This window comes from Ovis aries, chromosome 8, assembly GCF_016772045.2.
Source record: "Ovis aries strain OAR_USU_Benz2616 breed Rambouillet chromosome 8, ARS-UI_Ramb_v3.0, whole genome shotgun sequence".
NCBI classification, from domain to species: Eukaryota; Metazoa; Chordata; class Mammalia; order Artiodactyla; family Bovidae; genus Ovis; species Ovis aries.
In genome coordinates this window covers 57,577,958-57,600,592 of record NC_056061.1, presented here as the reverse complement: position 1 = coordinate 57,600,592, position 22,635 = coordinate 57,577,958, and the positions used below count along the sequence as shown (strand labels likewise).

The 22,635-nt window shown below is 38.7% G+C and overlaps 1 long non-coding RNA gene across 2 annotated transcripts in view; it reads right to left on the bottom strand.

Annotated features, from left to right (window-relative positions):
* Positions 1–5,569: 5,569 nt before the first annotated feature.
* The window catches only part of LOC105612881 (uncharacterized), a 239,845-nt gene continuing 222,779 nt past the window's right edge, over positions 5,570–22,635 (bottom strand). The window contains exon 7 of one of the 2 annotated variants that reach the window (XR_009601640.1): positions 5,570–14,656. This is a non-coding gene — a long non-coding RNA (uncharacterized LOC105612881). Of the gene's footprint in view, positions 14,657–19,024; positions 22,500–22,635 lie in introns of those variants that run through there. The other variant, XR_009601644.1, reaches the window with a different exon arrangement.

Here is a 22,635-nt window from a genome sequence, read left to right as displayed (position 1 = left end):
GTTGCTTCCTGACCTGCATACAGGTCTCACAGGAGGCAGGCAACGTGGTCTGTTATACCCATCTCTTGGAGAATTTTCCACAGTTTTTTGTTATCCACAGAATCAAAGGCGTTAGCATAGTCAAAGAAGCAGAAGTAGTTGTAGATGTCTTTTTGGAATTATGTTGCTTTTTCCAAATGATGTTGGCGATTATTTTTCAGTATGTTAAAAAATGTGTCCACAGCCAAGTCATTATATGGTTGTCATTTATAAACCTTGCTTTACATTAATATTTTTTATCTAATGTAATTCATGTGGATATGCTTCTTTTTCTGGATAGATTTTAAAATTTAGCATATTCAAAATATTGACTTGAAATATAAAGTACACAAGTATACGAACACTTTGTATCACATTGTTGTTGCTCAGTTGCTCTGTCATGTCTGACTCTTTATGACCCCATGAACTGCAGCATGCCTGGCTTCTCTGTCCTTCAATATTTCCTAGAGTTTGCTCAGATTCATGTCCATTGAGTCAGTGATGCTATCTATCCATCTCATTCTCTGCTGCTGTCTTCTTTTGTTTTCAAATCTCTCCCAGCATCAGGGTCTTTTCCAGTGAGCCTGCTCTTTGCTTCAGGTGGCCAAAGTATTGCAGCTTCAGCTTCAGCATCAGTCCTTCCAATGAAATTTCAGGGTTGATCTCCATTAGGATTAGCTTGTTGGATCTCCTTGCAGTCCAAGGGACTTTCAAGAGTCTTCTCTAGCACCACAATTCGAAAGCATCAGTCCTTTGGCATGCAGTCTTCTTTATGGTCCAGCTCTCACATCCATACATGACAATTGGAAAAACCATAGCTTTGACTATAAGGGTTTCCCTCTAGTGGATGGAAAATAATCTTAAATTTAACATTTTAGCTCCAGATTTTATATTTAGTTGGCAGTCTGTATAAATAGTTTAAGATATGTAGCTTAAACTGTATTAAAACTTAAAGAATAAACAATAAGAAATTCAAGGAAAAATGTTTGCAAAAAGATATTTAGTGCATCAATCTTCATAAAATAATACATTATAAAGAATTGTTTACAATATGAAATTTAAGCACTTGAAGTGAATGTGCATATTGAGTAACAAAACCATATCCGTTTACAATATTATTCACAAAGATCTAAAATATAGATACCTGCTTATATGACAGCAACCATTAACAAAATCAGTATACAAAATTGCATATGTAATATTTTTATGTTACTATAATGTGGATTGATAAAGTACATAGGATTAATGGGTAAGTTGTTATTTATTTTGATATTTTGTTTTCTAAAACAGAAATGTAAAACTTTTATAAGCAGAAATATATTCTTGGATTGTTCTATTTTGAGGGACATGTATTTAGATTGTTTGTAATAAGTAAACTTTTATATGATATTCACACCTTGAAACAAATATTTCATCTTAAGTGTCAGACATATTTACCTAGAGATCCAGTTCTATTTTGTGATGTTACTTTTCTTCTAAATTTGCCACTATTTTTTTTTTTCCGGAGAGTTAAAACATTTATATGTAATATAGGGAGTACACGCTAAATTCAAAGAGAAAAAAAGTATCAGTTCCATTCGATTGAAGATTTGTTGTAGTTAATTTAAATCATATTTCTCTGCCTTTTCTCTAGATCTTTTCAGCTGGAGCTCCTTACTTGGTCTGTGCCTTAGAAGATGGTATGTACTGTACCTGCACTGGGGGCGTTTTATTATTTGTTAGAATTTTTCCTAGTGCTAGGTAATTTTAGGCACCAAGTCACTGCCAGTTAGAAAGAGGCAGGAAAAAAAAAGCAAAAATTATGTACTTTAAAAAGGATGTTGCTTGTAAAGTTGCACATAACTGTGTTATTTTAAGCCAGTAAGAGCTGGGTTTGGTGGTGTCAGCCACATATACCCTCGAGTGTGTCATTGAAGAGAACCAGGTATTACAGGAGCCACAAGCAGACTGTACAATTAGGGTTAGGTGAAAGGATTGGGTAATCCTGCAATAGTCACTGTTACATAACATGCCAGTTGCTGCCCAGGGATATGACTGGTAATTGAATATTATAGCGGGAACTGTTAGCTTGACTGCAGCCAAGGGTCACTTGCTGTTTCCATTACAAACTTTGTTTTGTAGTTGGTTTATAACCCAGACAGTTTCACATCAGGCTAAAGCCTGGCATTCAAATCAGAAGCCTAGAGGCACTTCTTTTTCTTTTTTTCCCAAAAAGAGAATTTTGAGCTGCAAAGGACCAGAGAGAGCTAGTTCAACTTCTGTTTTACAGATTAGAAGACGGAGGCACACAGAAAGAGCAAGATGCACACAGTGTCATTCAATGGGACCAGGATGTGTTCCTGGACTAGACCTAGGACACAGGTTTTTCTGTCTTTTCGATTAAAATAAACCAAACCAAAGCCAAACCCAAGCAAAATAAACCTCTACTAAACTATATTCATTTAATTTCTTTTTACTGTACAGAAGTCAGAGGAAACAGATGTTGACTCTCTCTCATTTACCAGGGATCCCCTTGGACTTGCTGAAGTGACTTGCTTGGGGAAATATAGATTCTTACGTGGTAGAACAGGACAGACAGCAGATCTGTTTTGTGACTATTTTGCATTTTGGTACCACTTTTTACTCCAGTCTTACCAATTCAATGGATTTATTCAATATCCAGAAAGAAATGACTGCTAAACCACTGATAAATGGGGCACTGGTTTACTACATTCTCATGGTTATGAAATGAATCATAAATTGAATTGGAAAAGAAGAAAGCTATGAAGCCAGGATCATGTTCCTATAAAACCACAAATGGCTGAGTTCAATCGATCAATCATTTTATCTCCATAATATTAAGAAAATGGCTGTGATAGATTGTTTTTCTTTGATAAATTTCAACAATTACTTTGTCAATATTAAAGTCAGAATTTTTGATGGAAATGGAATAAATGAGTTGGCTGGAGCTAGAAATTATACATATGTCTTGACTTCATGTAGAGCTGGCTTTCCTGAAATCCTACCCAAAAGAGTATTCTATATCATCCGTTATACCATGGCTCAGAAATTAAAAGTGACCTGCTCTGTCAGATATAGAATATCAGTCTAATATGGCAGTGGAAAAAGTGAAAGTGAAAGTGAAACTGTTAGTCACTCAGTCATGTCCAACTCTTTCTGAACCCATGGACTATATAGCCTGCCAGGCTTCTCTGTCTATGGAATTCTCCAGGCAAGAATACTGGAGTGGGTTGCCATTCCCTTCTCCAGGGAATCTTCCTGACCCAGGGATTGAAACCGGGACTCTGCATTGCAGGTAGGTTCTTTCCTGTCTGAGCCACCAGAGAAGCCCTGGCAATGGAGTGGGACTTTTTAAAAGTTCATTCCATATAATCAACATTCAAATGTCAAAATCTAGTTCTATACCCAGTATGACTTAGTACTCTACCTCTCTCTACATTCACCTATTTTTACACCCAAGACTTCTGGAACTTTTTTTTGAATGTGTCCTTTTCCTCTAGTAAACAACTTTGAGAACAGGGGTCATACTTTGCTTTTTCTATTTTATTATTTCTTTTCCTTTTTCTTTGTGCCTTGCAGCATGTGGAATCTTGGTTCTCCCACCAGGGATTGAACCCATGCCCCCTGCACTGTGGATGGCCAGGGAAGGCCCACGCTTCCAATTTCTATTCCTTCTTCCATATATCATAACCTGCTCTCAGCCACTGTGTTTTTCACTAGGCATATACATAGTCAAAATTTCTATTATTTATGATGTTATTTACCTGGAGATATACTTGGGCAGAGTATAGGAATATTGTATTAATAATTGTCATTTTCTGTAGAAGAATATGATGATGAATTGAATGAAATCTAATTTAAAGAAGAGAAAGAGAAAAATGCTGAGGAACCTTAGACCTTTATTTACAAGAAGTCAGAAGTGAGTTGGAAGATAGGAATGAGAATTTCCAGAGTGGGATTTGATAAACTTAACCCAACCAACAAACTTTTTCTCAACATTTTTCAGTAATTTTGTGCTCATTTTCACTTTAATTTCCCAAAACAAGATGTCACATTATGAATATATTTTGTTTATACTTTCTGTTGGTGGTCATTATTCTTTAAGTTTACAACATCAACAGCTTGGAGTTCCTATAAACTAAGAAACCATACTGAGGAAGTGGTTGGTAATTGGCAAAAGGAAAGCATAATACGGAGAGAATTAGCTGAAGGCTGTTGTAATAATCTGGCACAGTTAGAAGATTCATTTGTTTTGTGTTTCTTGTCCAATATATTATAACATTATTGGAGATGACTTCATAGGTCAGTGTCACTAAGAAACCTCATATTTTTATTTAGCATGAAGAGATCCAAACTTGCCAGAAAGTCAATATTTATCAGAGTCACTTTATTTAATATTTTTATTTTCTCCATAACCTAATCCTCATTTCTGGAGCTGACAACTTTAGTTGGTGGTTTTAGTTATTCTCATTTTGTCGGAAATGGTGTGTGCCATCAACCTAAGTTCTTGTTTCTAAGAGTGAGAGTAGGCTAAAGGTTCTTTTTTATTGAACAGCATGTCTCTGTGGTTGAAAAGCATGAGTATTAGTGGACTTCTTGGTATTCCTGTTAGGGTTCAGGGGTGTTTGGGGTCTTGTTTTGGAAGAGTGGGGCCATCAAGTTGACCATTTATATATTGGAAGAAGCACAAGTTTTTATGAAAAATCCTTGTGCAGATACTCAGATTGCATAATAATAAAAACCAAAGTGGAGTACAGAGAGTTTGACATGCAGATGAAATTCTCTGTGCTCTTTGGTTTCCAACTTGATTTGGAATGAAACTAAAACTGTGTAGAATTTTTGTAAATCTGAACCCTTGAAGAAGTTGAAAAACTGACCATCTTCCCAATGACCTAAGCATTGCCTTTCTGTAATCACAGAGACATCAGACTATGCCTGAAACTCCATGCTACCCACATTTTCAGCCTGTATAAAACTGCATCTTGTGATTTCTAGGAACCTATGTGATTCCCATGATGAGAAATAATTCTATGATAAACTGTTTTCTGAAAGTAAAAGTGATATATCCATATTATACAACTTAACTGTTTAACTAGATACACACATGGATACCCTCATATATATATACATACATATATATATATGCATGTATGTATATATAGTGAGTATATTTATTCCTATTTTCTGTCCACATGCTTAAAATTCTTCCATTGTATACTGCATTCCACTATCCATTACTAATGCTATTATATATATAATAGTTTAATACATCCATCATCTAATCTTTCTCTCATTTTGCTTTTCATTCTGAGAAATTTTCCTTGATGTGACTAGATCTTCTACCAGGAATGTTCTTTCATTCAGCCCCCTTATGAATGATTTCATTTCCACAATCAAGTTTTCACTTCTAGAAGCAGAAATTTGAACTCCAAGAAAACTTCTGGTGATCTAGATTTTCTTTTTTCATAGCAGCATATTTTGGTTTTATTGATACGCTGGTCCCTGGAACCTGTTGAGGATGATTATTTTAAATTTCCCTTTTAGAAGGCTTCTTTCTTTTTCCTAGGGTATTGGTTTCTTTTTTTATTTTTGTTGGTTTTTTCCCAATACTTGATGACCTGTAGTGGTTTGTTTATATATATGAATGGAACACAGAAAGGAAGAAGAGAGAAAGACGAGAAAATGGTGTGTTGATTTCTCCATTGACTAAGTTTATTATTCATCCCAGAATCTACATTGTGGTATTTAATACTACAGTGTGTGGGAGAGGGAAAAGTGTGACTCATACTTAAGGGTGCAGTCTAAAATAAAGGTCATTCTGACCTCCTAAATCTGTATACTTTGAATCAGCAATTCTACATCTAGAAATTTACAGTAAGGAATAATCAAAGTTGTACATACAAAGGGCTAATACAAGAATGTGTATCCCAGTTACAATGACACAAGAATAAAAGAATATAATTCAATGTCAAAATTGATGTGCTGGATATATAAGCTATGATGATTCAGATAATGGGAAATAATATAGCCCTTAGATTATGTCTTAAAGCACTATCTAAGGAAAAAAGAAAAATACCACAAAAGTATTAATAAAAGAGAAAATATCTAATTGTTTAAATAACATGATCTTATTTACAAAATAAAATGAGAAATGTGTGTGTGAGCATGTGTGTACTTGAAGAAAATACAGGAAAATATTAACCAAGCTTATCACTGATGGTGAGAACATTGTGGTTGTTTTTGTGTTTTACTGTAATAATCTTTTTGCTTTTAGTTGTAATACACAGTGTATAAAATTTTTATATTTAATCTATATAAAATGTATGTAATATATGTAAGTTCTGAAGCATAATAATAAAATAAAAACAGTATATTCATATTCAGATATATGAACTAGAGTATTATCAATAGCTTTGGAACTGCCTATGTATACTTGTGTATTTCTCCAAAATTCATCTTTCTATCCTTAAAGGTTACCATTCTCCTGAATTTTGGGTTTATTATTAACTTTTTACAATTCCCAAAATATCTCTCTTAACAAGTGTATAGTTTAATTTTTCTTGCTTTTGAGTTTTACAAAATTGACTATTATATGACTCAATTCATATCAAGAAACCCCAAATGTAATTTATCACTTTTCTTCTATATGTTTCAAAGCTTCATTGTTTCCATTCCTATATCCTAGTCCACTGTGTCACTATATATTCCTATTTATTTATAATATCGTCTGTTTATTGTCAGTTAAGATTCAGGTATTTTTTGTTAAATGAGTAATGCTGTTAGAAGATTACTGTGACTGCCTCAAGATAAGGACATTTATGAAAAGATTTCTCTAAGTGATAACTTGTAGAATAGCTGGGGATATTGACATTTTATGATAGGAAGTCTTTGATGGCTCCCATGTCACGCTCGTGTAGAAATATGAGAGGTCACGGAGTATGAGATAAGTGTAGTAAACTAGGAAAATAGTACAGCTGGTTCAAATTCTTGGTGTCTCTTTGTCTTCGGAGATAAGGATGTTTATTTCTTCTGAGTAGGGAAAGCACTTCCCACATGAGGGTTTTATGACCTCACAGGAGGGAAAAGCAAAGAAAAAGTCAGAGGGACCTTGCAGCTTTGGGCATTTTCTCAGGGTGTTCTTTTTGTTCAGTTGCTAAGTCGGGTCTGACTCTCTGTGACCCATGGACTGCAGTACACCAGACCTCCCCTTCCCTCACTGTCTCCCAAAGCTCCCAAGTTCATGTCCATTGAATCATGATGCTCTCCAAAAGTCTCATCTTCTGTCACCCTCTTCTCTGTTTGCCTCAGTCTTCCCAGCAGACTGCTCAGTTGGTAAAGAATCCACCTGCAATGCAGGGGACCCTGGTTCAGTTCCTGGGTCAGGAAGATCTGCTGGAGAAGGGATAGGCTACCCACTCCAGTATTCTTGGGCTTCCCTTGTAGCTCAGCTGGTAAAGAATCCGCCTGCAAAATGGGAGACTTGGGTTCGCTCCCTGGGTTGGGAAGATTCCTTGGAGAAGGGAAAGGCTACTCACTCCAGTATTCTGGCCTGGAGAATTCCATAGTCCATGGGGTCACAAAGAGTCAGACATGACTGAGCGACTCTCACTCACTTTCCCAGCATCAGGGTCTTTTCCCATGAGTTAGCTGTTTGCAACAGATGGCCAAAGTATTTCTCAAGATCCCTCAGCTTCGAGGGATGGTGGAGGAGCCCAATAGAGTATCTTCTTTGTAGGGTAAGGGAATTAGAGAAAGTGAGGTTCGGAGAAAAAACCAGACCAGCACTTTACAAGAACAGATCACCTTTAATGAGGCGAGATGGGGCAGCAGTCAGATTAGTGAGCTGCTGCACTAATCCAAGAAAAGAGTAAGTATATATAGACATATATGTGGAAATCTACTGTCTTAAGGGGGCCTGTTTTTCTCCAGGGTTGTTCAGATTAGTTATCTTTTAAACTTAAGGGGCAAGGAATTCTGGAAATTGGCCAGAGGCTGGGACTGGCAGGGAGCTGGTTGTAATCAACCTTAATGTCCATTCTTTTCTTCGGGTGAGAGAGTTCTTTGTTTTGTATAGAATGGTGGGGAGTTTTAATTCCAGGCTATTTTGAGCCATGTAACTTTCCTTCATTCTCTTTCCTGTTTTCTCCTTCCTGTCCTCTGCCTGCATTAGATGAACCTTGTAAAGTGCATGCTGGCTGCTGCCCAGAGGTACCTGATCATGGAGAACTTCATCTCCCCTGAGAAGAACAAGATTATGAACTAGCTTTTCCTAGACTGCCAAGAGGAGTAGTGGAAGTTCCAGCCCCTCCTTCCTAGTGGAGCCAATAGCAGCCAAATAAAGCGGCCAACATCTGTGGTGGCCTACAAGAGGCCTATTAGCCAGTATGCTCGGGTTGCCATGGCAATGGGGGGTCCCGCCCCAGGTACAGGGCTGAGAACATCTTGTTTCTGGCATTGGACATGTCCCCGCCAGTGGTCTTTGAGATGGAATTTTCTCATGAACAAGAACAAGACCCCGGTGCACTACATATGGAGAGGCTCAAGTGGTTGAACAGCGTCTGGAAAGACCTTCCACATCTAAAGTCCGGAAATCCGTATCTTGGTGCCAGAGTCCTCAGTGGCCTCCACCTCCCACCACACATGCCTCGCTGACTGCCTCTACTGCTTTGCTCCCCACGACAGTGTTCGACCATGAATGACAACCTTCTATCAGGCTGCCTGTGCCTCCAGACCCCAGGGACTGGGCTGCCGACCCAGGCTCATCTCACTGAAGCTCAGTATGCTTGCATGTGTGTGCGTATGTTGCGGGGGGACCCCTGGCAGGCATGCCTCTACTGGCTCTTAGCCTCCTTTATTTAATTAATGTTATTTATTCATGGAGCTCAGTTCCTGTGGGAAAGGAGCCCTTGCCTGAGCCTGCCGTGTGCACTGCCCAGCCTCCTCCTCTTCTGACTTTAGACTCCCCTGCCCCAGTCAGACTTTGTTCTCCTTCCGGTCAGTTGCCCGCAGAAGGGAAGACGCAGGTATCTATGGCTATTTTTTCTATCTGGCTTGCCCTGCAATCTCCATCTCCTCCTATGCTGCAGGTGAGCAGCTCCTGAGCACTTTCTGGGACCTAGAGAAATACAAGGTGTGCGAGGAGGACAGGAGACATCCATCCTAATGATGGTGAGCCTGTGCTTCCCGTGCAGGGAGCCCCGCTCTCAGCTTTCTGGGCCTCAAACAGCCTCTTTCCACTTCTTGGGCTCCTTATCAAGGACTCCAGGGACCTCATCTGCACAGCCCATGCTCTTCAGCTTTGGCAAGAACTGATGGCTTCCCAAACTGCTTCCTGCCCACCCTCCCAACTCATGGAAGGGAACTGTGAACCGACCAGTTGCTGCCTCTTTGGGACCTACAGGACGTGGAATGGTAATGGAGACAGTGCGGACAGTCATCAAGGGAGGTCCATTTGGTTCTGTCCCCTCTGATAAGTCACTTTGGCTGACAAGCAATCAGGCCAACTCTCCATCTTTGAGATGCTGTTCCTTCCCGCTTTCATCATTCCTTGCAGCTGCCCAGATCCCTGCTGCTAGTGGGAGGATCAGTATTCTTTTCCCCCAGCTAAACAAAGGTACCAGAATCTGTTGCTTCTCCCCATCATAGAGCACAGGAGATGGAGAGCCAGGGACAACCTGCCAATTCTGTCCAGTCCCTCTGTTTTTGAATCACATTTGTTGGCCCTGTTTTATTGACAAGACTGACCCATCAGCATTGTGCAAATTGATCCCCAGGGAAATCCTCTCACTCCCCTTTGTGACATCCCAAGATGTCTCCAGGTATCACCAGTAAATTTCTACTAAAAAAAGAGAGATTCATTTTCATTAACTTACCTTTTAAGTGTATATTTTGACAGGGTAAATAAACAGTCATGAATGGAAACACATAGTTTGGGATTGCAAAATGACCTAATACGGAGTCTCCAGTTACTAGAATATGAGGAGTTTAGTCACTGGGGAAAGGCATGAAACTGACAGGTCTGTCTGAAATTTGGTGTGTAGGGGGTAGTGGTGGGGGGTGACAACTTGGTTATTCTCTTTCCATCAAGAAATGAACCCTTCTTGCACACAGTTCAGTTTCTGCTCTGATGACCAAGCTGTAGTTTGGTTTATATCAGTGATGCTGTCATTGTTGCTGTAACTATGACACCAGGTGGTTGGGTCATTCATTTGCCACTGGCTCAGGTCCTTCAAGGAAACATTTTTCATCAGAGCCCAGAAGATGGTTTGAGACTCAGGATTCAGATCAGAGATTCGGCTGTAGCTAGGACAGGAGTGTTGTGTAGAGATTTCCCAGGTGGCCTGGGCACAGAGGGACCTTCAGGCCTGTGTTGAGCAGCCTCTCCCACTGACCTCTTCCTTGTTTGTGGATGAAGCCTCATGTGTTACCCTCATTCATCACTTGGACACATCGACTCTGCATTGTCTGCTCACCTGACCCTCACAGTCTTCTAGCACAATGTACCCAACTTCCCCCTCCCCCAGTCTGAGGGCTGGGCCCAAGTGAGGCCAGAGGAGGAGCTCCTGCCTACATTTGTGTGTGTGTGTGTATGTGTGTGAGTGTTTCCGTATGTGTGTTTACCTCCACAGGGAACACTTTACACTCAGTGTAAGATGTGCTGGGAACAAGGCCACCAGGGTGGTTGGATATCAGTCTCTGTCTTTTCTTTTCCTTTTGATGTATCCAACACTTGGTTGACAAAGTAAAGGCCTTGATTAGGACCAAATTTCCATGTCTGTTGCTATGGTCGTTATTTAGGACAGTGGTTAACAATGCAGTGGCCCATTCTTTTCACTCTATACAGAAGATGATATGGGACATATGTAACATAAATATACATGTATAAAACATTACCCTCTGTCTTCTTGGCTTAGGATGAGATCTCCCTGTCTAGCTGAAATGCACCTGCAGCTCAGTGCTGCCAGCAGCCTGCAGGCCTGAGCCTTGTTCAAATTAACACAGTCGATAATAAAGAAGTGAGTATCATTACAAAAAAAAAAATGATCCCTCAATTTAAAATAGTCAATATGCCAAGGTGCCACATTTCAGGTAGCCTTCCTGAACTCCATCATATTATTTTTAATCTTATTGTAAAACTAATATTATTATAAGGTTATTCTTTGATTGTTTTATTTTTTTCTAGGAATTATTTTTTTCCAGGAATTGAAAATTTTTCCACTATCTCAATTTAAAGGTTCATAGTATTCTAATATTTTTAGTCTCTGCTCTATTTTTGGTTGTGTTCTGTCTTCCATTATTACAACTATTTATTTGCCTCTAATTCCTTTTTGTTTTTCTTAAGTAATTCACCATTGTGTATTTCATACATAATTTTTTAAAACTTTCTTTTCTTTTATGCATCTTTGGTCTTCCTTTTATGCTGAAGAATATAATTTGGAAGTTAGTTTACTGAAATTCTGCTGATGGTGAAAACTTTCAGTTCTTATTTATGGAAATATGTCTTATTTTGCCCTTGTTACTGAGAAATTGGCTGGTTGCACAACTGGGAATTTTTTCATTTCACTGCGATCTGGCTTCTGTTATTGCTGTTTGGACATTTACTATTTCTTCAATTTTTTTGTTGTTGTTTCGGAGATTTATTTGCTCAAGTTGCTGCTTTTATGAGTTTCTGTTAATCTCTGAAGTTCTAAAATTTTAGTGGAAGGTGCATGATTATAGATTCATTTTTTAAAATCTATCCCATTTGGTATACATTATGCTTCCTTTGTAAATTGTCTTTCATCATTTCTGGAAAATTCTTTATCACGACCTTTTCAAAAGTTGACTCTGCTCCATAATCTCTATTCTCGTCTCACTCTGATAAGACAAGGTTCAATTCTCTTAGTCTACCTTTCCTATCTCCTAACACTATTTAGTAATTCTCATTTTCTTTTGTCTTTGTGCTGCATTTTTAATTACTTTTTTATAACGAAACTTTCTTTACTGACTTTTCATCTGTGATAACTCTTATCATCTCATAAATTTTTAATTTAAAGGTTATATTTTCATCCTTAACAGTTGTATTTTGTTAAAAATCCACCTGCTAGCTCAAGAAACATATTACCTTGCATTCTTTAAAAGTAATTATTTATTTATTTGGCTGTGCTGAATCTTCGTTGCTGCTCGGGTTTTTCTCAAGTTTCGGTGAGCAGAGGCTATGGTGTAGTTGCGATATGTGGGTTCTCATTGCGGCGGCTTCACCTTAGTGGAGCACAGGTGCTAGAGAATTCGCGCTTCATTAGTTGTGGCTTGTAGGTTAAGCAGTTTCAGCTCTCGGGCTCTAGAGCACATACTCAGTAGCTGTGGCCCACCGGCTTAGCTGCACGTGGGATCTTCCTGGATCAGGGATTGAACCCATGTCTCCTGCATTGGCAGGCAGATTCTTTACCACTGAGACACCAGGAAAGTCCTACTCTTCATTTTTAAAGTATTTTATACATATCTTAGATCTAATCATGCCAATACCTGCAGTTTGTGAGATCTGTATCTATTGTTTGTTGATTCTCTTGACTCTTACCAGTGACAGTGGTTCACTTTTGCTGTGATCTTTGATCAGAGATAATAATATTTCACTGACAAAAATAAGTAAAAATCCTGAGGACCTGAATTTCATCTGAAGTGGGTTAATGCAACAATGAGGTCTTGTTTTTACTCTATGGATTGAATAGAAATTGCAGATGATAATATCCATTGTCAACATAGATTTTTCTAAAGAGAAAACTTGAATTGCTATTGCCTATTAGAGTTGAATAGGTTAAATCACAGGGTTTGTTATAAACAAGGTTATATAGCAATAGAAAGCTTAACAAATGTTCTCATTGTGTTTTTAACGCTACCAAGTAAGTTTAAATCACAACCAAGGCAGTTACAGAATAAATCAGTGATATCTCAGAATGAGTTAATTATTATGAGACATGTGGGTGACCACAATCTCACTCAAGAAACATAATTAAAAACAAGTGAATATAGTGTTTTATAAGAAACAGTACATTAACAAATATACTTTTTATTTAAAAAAACCATACATTTGGAATTATAAGTAAAAGTTATTAGAATCTTTTAGTAATACAGAGAAATCTCTTATTTTTCTTTTAAAATAAATTTAGACAAAAACAGTTTTCATGATGACAAGATACAGGCTAAATGTAGATTTATATTACATTTTATGAAAACTAGCATGTAAATATTTCCTAGCTTTTTCTTATCCTTCTGATTAAATATAATGGCTATATGAGAGCTTTGTCCTTTCAAAGCAGCTATATCAATTGTCTAACCATTATGTTTCAGGTTTCTTATTGAACTTTGCTTGTATCCCTCCAAATTTACATGTTGAAATCTAATCCCCAATGTGATGATAGTTAAAAGTAAGGACTTTGGGACGTGCTTAGGTCATGAGGGTGGAATGCTCATGAATGGGATTAGTGATCTTATAATACAGACAGTAGTAGGAGAGTTCCCTCCTCTTTCCTGTCATTTGGGGGCATAGTGAAAAGACAGCTATGAACCAGGAAGTGTCTATGAACCAGGAAGCGGGTCCTCACTAGGCAGTGAATCTGTCAGTGACTTGATCTTGGACACCCCAGCCTCCACAACTGTGACGAATAAATCACCCAGCCTCCAGAACTGTAAGAACTAGATTTCCACCATTTTATAAGCCACCCAGTCTATTTTTGTATAGCAGCCCATTTTATTAGGACTAAATTAAATTCTACAGTCTCTGCATTAAGTTGCTGTTCTAGGAAAGATTAAATTTAAGAATATGAAGCTTATCATTTATTTTTTTCACATTAAGGAGTACGTTATTCTTCAACACAGCTGTTTGAAATGTTAATTTTAACTGCCTTTTGGTGGAGAAAATCTGCAAAATATATTAAAATTAAATGTATTCATTTCTACCTAATCACTTTACCTGGGAAATTATCCAAAAGGAATGAATAAGCAATGCATAAGGGTTATTACAGCAGCTGGTACTGGTTTTTAATAAAAGTATTGCCACCAATGGAGGAATAGAGAGGGGGTAGTTGAATGCATCTAAGTACATTCAAGCCATTGAATGTATTGGGAAACAATTCTAATAAGTCTTTCACAGTTTGGCACATCTTGGGAACAGAGGCACTGACAGTTTTTCCTTCTGGACTATTTTTTAAGGATGTTTTGCATAGTGAAAAACCTTGATAGAGATAGGATCTTCCCAAAAAAAAAAAAAAAAAAAAGGATCTTCCCCAGGGACAAAGAGCTGGCATGCTTACGTCTGCTGTAATAAAGCTATTTCTCTTGATCAAAGGGTAGACATGCTTATTACTCATTGTAAGATACTGACCTTTTGTATGCTAATAGTTCGTCTCTTGAAATGCAAACCACTGCATATGTAGAGTACATCTAGGTGTCTTCTCTGTAAGATTTTGGAGCAGAAGGAACTCTCAAAAGTAAGCTGATGTTCATGCTGTTTACCATGCTCTGTAATAAATTCTTTGGTCTCTGACTTAGGAGTCCTGTGTCATTTTTTAGCATCCATAAGACTGTGGCTGATTAACTTGTTAGTTTACAAGTAAGATGACATATCGGGCTTCTCCGATGGCTCACCAGGTAAAGAATCCACCTGCAATGTAGGAGACACAGGAGACGAGGGTTTGATCCCTGGGTGAGGAAGATTCCCTGGGGACAAGGAAATGGCAACCCACTCCAGTACTCTCGCTTGAAAAATCTGATGGACAGAAGAGCCTGGTGGGCTACAGTCCAAAAGGTCACAAAGAGTCAGACACAACTAAGCGACTAAGTACAGACACACAAGACAGATCAGACCCATCACAATTCTCAGCAGTTTTGGTGACAAGGATGGGATGCTGATTGAAATGTGCCTTTCTGAAGGAAAAGGACCATGGGTCCTGCAGGCCAGGTCTGGGAATATGACAAGACTCTGAGATCTGACAGCAAATGTTAGGCAAGGGGGCTGGGCATTACATAATGATTCTCTGCCGTCCCACCTGTTAATAAATGTTTGGAGCAATGAGAGCTAGGATCAAACCAAACTGCTCAAATGGTGCCCTAGTTATTGCTCACTCTCCTCTGGGAGGGTGGATGAGCAAATGTTACCACGACAACAGGGCATAGAGCTGAAGCTCTACAGCTTCAGCCAAAAAGTAATGAGGCTGCAACTGATGAACCAAAGAGTCCTCAGAGCCAAAAAAAAAAAAAAAAAAAATGCTATCAACAGTGAGGACCTTGCTATTCAACACAGAACTTTGGGCAGACCGAAATAGAAGTTCTTTTTGTGAGTCTTGAGTTAGCCCCTATTCAAAATCTGCTCAAACGGAATACAGTATCTTGTTTATTATCAAGAAACTTCTCTCACCACTAATGCCCTCCATTTATTCTCTTCCACTCTCCCCAGATCTCAACTGGTTTACAGTGATCTCTCTGTCCCCAAAAGAGACCAAAGATCATTCCCACCAGTCTTATTATCCTGGAGAACCCTGTTGGATACAACTGCCCAAGGTGTTATCTTACCTACTCCTGTCTGGGGACTAGGCATCCAGATTCAGTGAATGGATTTGGGGCAAGGTTTACAGTGGGAAAGGAAGCTAATGTGACCTTGGAGGCTGAGGGATTTGGGCCAATTTAATCTACTATTGTTATTCCTACATTTGAATGTACTTCTTCATCCCAGGAGTGCCAAGGATACTCTTCCAGTTTTAGAAGAGCCGTAAGTAGAAAAGTGCTAATAGAACTCACAACACTAATGACACCTTTGTGCTCAAGTGTCACTGGCAACTTTCAGTCAATTGGGGTCCTTGGCAGAGGGAGTTAGCCTCTATCCTGAGGGGTCCTTTGGGGTTTCAGATTTATTGCCTCTCTGGTATTGCTACTGGGTTAGGCTTTTAAAAAAATTTATTGGGGTATAGACAGAGGATGAGATGGCTGGATGGCATCACTGACTCGATGGTCGCAAGTCTGAGTGAACTCCGGGAGTTGGTGATGGACAGGGAGGCCTGGCGTGCTGCGATTCATGGGGTTGCAAAGAGTCGGACACGGCTGAGCGACTGAAATGAACTGAACTGAACTGAACTGAATAGTTGATTTATAAAGTGCTAGTTTCAAGTGTACAGCAAAGTTAGTCTGTTATACTCAGCCATAAAAAACAACAACATAATGCCATTTGCAGCAACATGGGTAGAGATAGAGATTGTCACACTGAGTGAAGTAAATCAGACAGAGGAAGACAAATATCACATGATATTGCTTATATGTAGAGTCTTTAAAAAAAAAAGGCTGCAAATGAGCTTATCTACAAGACAGAAATAGAATTACAGATGTAGAAAATAAACTTATGGTTACATGGCGGGGGAAGGGGGAGGGATACATTGGGAGATTGGGATTGACATATACACACTACTGTATATAAAATGGGGTTTCCCTGGTGGCTCAGATGGTAAAGAATGTGATTGCAATGCAGGAGACCTAGGTTCGATTCCTGGGTTGGGAAGAACCCCCTGGAGGAGGGCACAGCAATCTACTCCAGTATTCTTGCTGGAGAATCCCCATGGATAGAGGAACCTGGCAGGCTACAGTCCATAGAGTCGAAAAGAGCCAGACATGACTGAGTGACTGATACACACACATATAAAATAGATAACTCACAGGGGCCTAATATGTAGCACAGAGAATTCTACTCAATAGTCTGTAATGGCCTATATGGGTAAGGTTTTTTAAAACCAGTTAATAGCTTGCTACTAGGCTCTTGGCTCTTGGGGCTTCCCTGGTGGCTCAGACAGTAAAGAATCTGCCTGCAATGTGGGAAACCTGGATTCCATCCCTGGGTTGGGAAGATCCCCTGGAGAAAGGAATGGCTACCCATTCCAGTATTCTGGCCTAGAGAATTCCGTGAACAGAGGAGCCTGGCAAGCTACAGTCCGTGGGGTCACAAAGAGTCGGACATGAATGAGAAACTTTCACTTTTACCTTTCACTTTCAGGCTCTTGGCAAGGGTGGTGCTAGTGGTAAAGAATCTACTTGCCAATGCAGGAGATATAAGAGACGCAGGTTTGATCCCCGAGTCGGAAGATCTCATGGAGGAGGGCACAGCAAACCTCTCCAGTATTCTTGCCTGAAGAATTCCATGGACAGAGAAGCCTGGCAGGCTATAGTCCATATATATTGTCGCACAGAGTCAGACACGACTGAAGTGACTTAGCATAGCATAGCACAGGCTCCTGGCAAAGCTAAACACCTGATCCACAGAAATGTTGTGACTCTATGGCCTGATATTTCCATTTCTGAAGGTGAGTCTATAGGGACTCAATGACCTACATAGTGGGAAAGGCCTAAGGAATGTGACTTGTCAGGTGGAAAATGATATATTTAAGAGCAGTCAGCCTGGTCCCAGGAACCTCAGCTTGACATGAAAATTGGAAGTTACCCATCTGTGGCAGCTCTCAGTGTGGTTCCTGAAGTGCTATTGGTCCTTAATTTATAGAGGTGCTATTAAATACCTGGTCTGGTTCTGTTAGGGACCAAACGACGGGCTCTAGGACCTGAGTCATGTTTACCAGAAAGAGACAGGATATGCGCTCATCCTGCCTGGCCAATCATGTAACGCCAGCTACTCCTGTAACTGAGACAAAGAACTGCCTGTATATAAGCCGCCATACTCCTTTGTTCGGGGCTCTTGTCAGATTCCCTTGTGTGGGATGAGACTTGGGCCCTAGCGCGCTAGGAATAAACAAACTCCCTTCTTGCGTTTGCAATACTGTGGTGGACTCGCTCTCTCGGTTGGTTCGGAGATAGGGGCTCAGAGCATAACATCACTATGGTAAAAGTCTCTGTATATTACGCTTTGATCTAAGTAATTCATATTCTAGCAATTTAGAGTATGAGCAGATTGATATGTGGGTCTACAATCCTGTTTGCAAGGATGTTTATTGCAATACCGTTTTTGCTAGCAAATTATAAAAATTACAAAAATCTCTCATTTAGGGACTAGATGTTAGAGAGATGAGTTGTTCCAGACAAACCATATCAAAGTAACCCAAAACATGACAAAAATAATGCTAACTTTTTTTTGTTTTTATGAACAGTACTTTCTCAGTGTTACATAAAGCAAAATTAAAAGCATGTTTCATGACCCTTTTAATTTATTGACCAGGTCCATAAAACTTAAAAAACAGAGCAAAGGGCTTGCTTAGCAAAGCCAACTTTAAAATCATGTTCTTAGTTTTCTCCTTCAAACCCCCATATCACCCTTGTGTTCTCACATACAAATTCTGGTTTCAAGATTTACTATTATGTGGAAAAGCTATATGTGAAAAGCTAGGAGATAAAAACTTTAATATGTATCATTTTCATGTAAAAGTCTCCTATATAAATAAATCTGCATGGACTACCCCTGAATGGAAACAAAAGACATTGGTAATAGAATTGCCTTTGAGAAAGAGACAGAGAGCTCTGAAAGTATTTGGTGAAAATAAGATTTACTTTCATTGCCATAAGTAAAGAATCCCACTCAGGTTAAGACGTATTATCTCTGGGTAGTAAAAAAATCCAAATGGCTATTTATTTACTTATAGCCTATTATTCATCTTTTAGTATTTCTACCATGAATTTGAATTTATTCCAAAGACAAAAAAAATTGTGAAATATTTTGAAAGTATTTTCTAGCAAGAATACAAAGAAAAGCAAGGATATATACATATTTTGGTAACTGAGAGAGCAACAAAAATATGGATATATCCTTGCTTTTTTTGTATTCTTGCTAGAAAATGCCTTCAAAATAATTGTATCAGGATTATAGTACAATCCTGAATATAAATCTGGATGCTGACAATGGAACAGGGAAGAGGTAAAATGACACACAACTAGAAAGGCAAATAAATGACTGGCAGAGAAAATAAATCGAGTTACAAATTTACCTATGAGAAAATATCTCAGAATATATACTCAAATGGAAATTCAAAGACGATCCAACAATATCTTGCTTTTATTGTTTATTTTGATGTCTTCTTAGATACTAGGATATGACCAAGCAAATAAACAAATAGCATTGTAACAAGAAATTCTCAGTTCCATTCATTAGATTTCAATAGCTGGGTTTCTCCCAGAAGCCTCTCTGGACTAGCCTCAGTCATTACCATACTATACAGACAGACAGATCTCTCTAGGCCTTTCGGCAGGAATTCTTTTATTTCCCCCTAGCACTTTGAAGGATTTGGGATGGAGAACACTGTGCCATCCCCTTTGCACGTTTTCCAGACAGTGGAGAATGTGTTTGGGAGCAGCAGATTGAAGTTCATCTTCTGGGGGCCTGTGAAAATATCGTTTCTTTGTAGACTGGTGAACTAATACAAAAAAGCCCTTCAATTATTGGATTGGTATTATATACTACCAGCCCTCTTCTCATGTTAACAATAACCTGCACAGACCAGTTTATAAAACTCCAAGAATGTGAGGTAGATCCTTCATCTTTTAAGAAAATAGTACCTCTTAAAACAACTAATTTATTTTATCCTTCAGTTGTTGCTAATAGCAACAGAAAGAATGCACTGGAGTGTCATAATAATCCTCCATTAAATCCCTAGTGTTTAAATTTTAATGCTATAATTCAAGAGCTGACAAAAGCCCATTGAGTGCGTCTATGGGGAGGAAAACAGGCAGGCCCATTTTCTCAGGGGTGATACTATAGCAACATGAAATGAATTTGGGGTCAGGGAACAAGCAGTCTCCAGGCTTTGTTTGCATTTCCTGGCTAAAAGTAGAATCTAACATTATAAATTTTACCCAACTAAGTAGTTATTTTGAGCAGCAGGAAGATAGCTCCCTTTGTACACTGTTTATATTGAAAACAGAGAGAAGGTAACAAAACCAGCACTGGAGAAAGATATGCCGACAAATATATTATGAAGTGATTCTCAAAGGGACCACTTTAGAAACCCCTGATCCCTCCTATGCTTGACACCCAAACCCTCTCCCCTGGACAAATGATACTTTAGAGCATGGAGAAGTATTAGAATTCCCAAAATGCCCTTTAAAAAGAAAGAAATGAAGTCTGGTCCACAGTCCTTGAAAGTGACCCTGCTATAGGTATAAAAAACATGACATAGTCTGGTGGTGTTGATTACTTCTAGCTCTTTATAACGGTCCTTCTGTTTTAGCGGGAGGGTTTTTTCCTACCAGAATAAGCAAATGCACCCGAATCACAACTGCCTGTGCACAAAAGGCAAAAACAAACAAACAAAATCCCCCCAAATACCCTACTTCTCAGAAGTTTGTGTTACCAACCTTCTTCTCCTAGATATCTGTGTTTCCAGTTTCAGTTTTTGTGTCCTGACTCAGTAACATAAAATACTAACATAAACTCAGTAACGTCATATATGAGGTGGATATCCAATAAGGTGTATCCAGTTACAGACTCTATATATATGACTTGCAATATACAAAAGTGAAGAATGTAGGTTTTTAAAAGTCTAGTCATAGATGGATACGCAGACAGTTCAATAAAACCCAAAGCTGTTCCTTCTTTTCCATCCCCTCTTCTAGGCCCTCGATATCTCACCGCAACAACTAAAAATCCTTGCCCCAGAAATTCCCTGGAAGTCCAATGGTTAGGACTTCAAGCTTTCACTGCTGAGGACCTGAGTTTGATCCTTGGTCTGGGAACTAAGATTCCACAAGCAGTGCAGTGCATGACCCCCCAAAAATAAGTAAATAAAAATAAAAATCCTTGCCCCTCCCAACCTTTCAAGATCTCTAGAATGCAAATCTATATTTACATTTCATTCTAAATATAGTGGCAATATTTTTAGTTATTTTCCTAAACTAAAGACAAAGTTTCTCCCCTGTTAAAAAATCTTCAATGCCTATGACTAAATCAAATTTATACTATTAAAATTTAATTGCTATTATAAGTAAGCCATATAGTTTGCTCTTCCTTATTGTATCTTTATACTTTTCTCATAGCATAGTTACAGGAAGTATACTCCTTCTAGAAAGTTATTTATTTTCTTTCTTTTTTTCTTAAGCTCATGTGGATATCTAGAATTGTCTTTAGGAATTTAATTAATTTCTTCTAATAAATTGTGTATTATTGCCAAGTGCAGGGACTACATACCCAATTATTTTTCTTCCACCCACTTCACACTTGGAAAGAAACGTTTTTTAAAGAAAATATTCTCTAAGCTGCATTGCTTACCTGGCTCTTCCTATTATGTATACCAAACATATGATAATATCAACAAAAAGAAGCTATGGAATAAAAGATAATAGTAAGTAATATACTATGATCAATTGTAACTGCCTTCTGCTTATTATCATTATTAAGGGATCCAGGTTGATAGGCGCTTCTTCTCTATACATGTGTACATGATTGCTGAGTCAGGAGAGGAGAGCAAGGTGAACTAGACCATGCCAACTTTGAAAACTTCTGTCCAAACGTGACACATCACTTCTTCTCATACCACATAAAGGCAAAGGAAGTCACAATGCCAACCTGACTTCCAGAGGACAATATAAATGTAATCCTACACATGTTACAGAGATGGAGACATTCTGAAATGGCTGGAAATGGCACTATAACTACTGCCCCGTATTTCCCCAAGAGTTAGAAGAAAACAAAAGCAATAAATTTCAAAATTTACTTAAAAATGGGAAAATAATTAGTTAGAAAATTTCCTCAGGTTGATTGATGATACTGCTCAAAAACCTTAGCAAACACCTTCCTCATAATGAAATTTTAAATATTTTACCATTAAGATTAAAGATCAGTTCAGTTCAGTTGCTCATTCGTGTCTGACTCTTTGTGATCCTGTGGACTGCAGTACGCCAGGCTTCCCTCTCCATCACCAACTCCCAGAGCTTGCTAGAACTCATGTCCATTGAGTTGGTGATGTCATCCAACCATCCCATCCTCTGTCGTCCCCTTCTCGTCCTCCCTTCAGTCTTTCCCAACATCAGGGTCTTTTCCATTGAGTCAGTTCTTTGCATCAGGTGGCCAAAGTGTTGGAGTTTCAGCTTCAACATCAGTCCTTCCAGTGAATATTCAGGACTTCCTTTAGGATGGACTGGTTGGATCTCCTTGCAGTCCAAGGGACTCTCAAGACTCTTCTCCAACACCACAGTTCAAAAGCATCAATTCTTCGGTGCTCAGCTTTCTTCATAGTCCAACTCTCACATCCATACATGACTATTGGAAAAATAATAGCTTTGACTAGATGGACCTTTGTTGGCAAAGTAATGTCTCTGCTTTTTAATATGCTGTCTAGTTTGGTCATAGCTTTTCTTCCAAGGAGCAAGTGTCTTTTAATTTCATGGCTGCAGTCACCATCTGCAGTGATTTTGGAGCCCAAGAAAATAAAGTCTCTCACTGTCTCCATTGTTTCCTCATCTATTTGCCATGAAGTGATGGGACCGGATGCCATGATCTTAATTTTTTGCATATTGAGTTTTAAGCCAACCTTTAAGCCAAGATTAAAGATAAGAATGTTTATTATCACTGCTATGATCAATACAAACTGCATGTCCTGGCCAAGACAGTAATACAAAAAGGAAAATAAGATATAAGGTTTTAAAGAGAAAAATAGCTATTTCTAA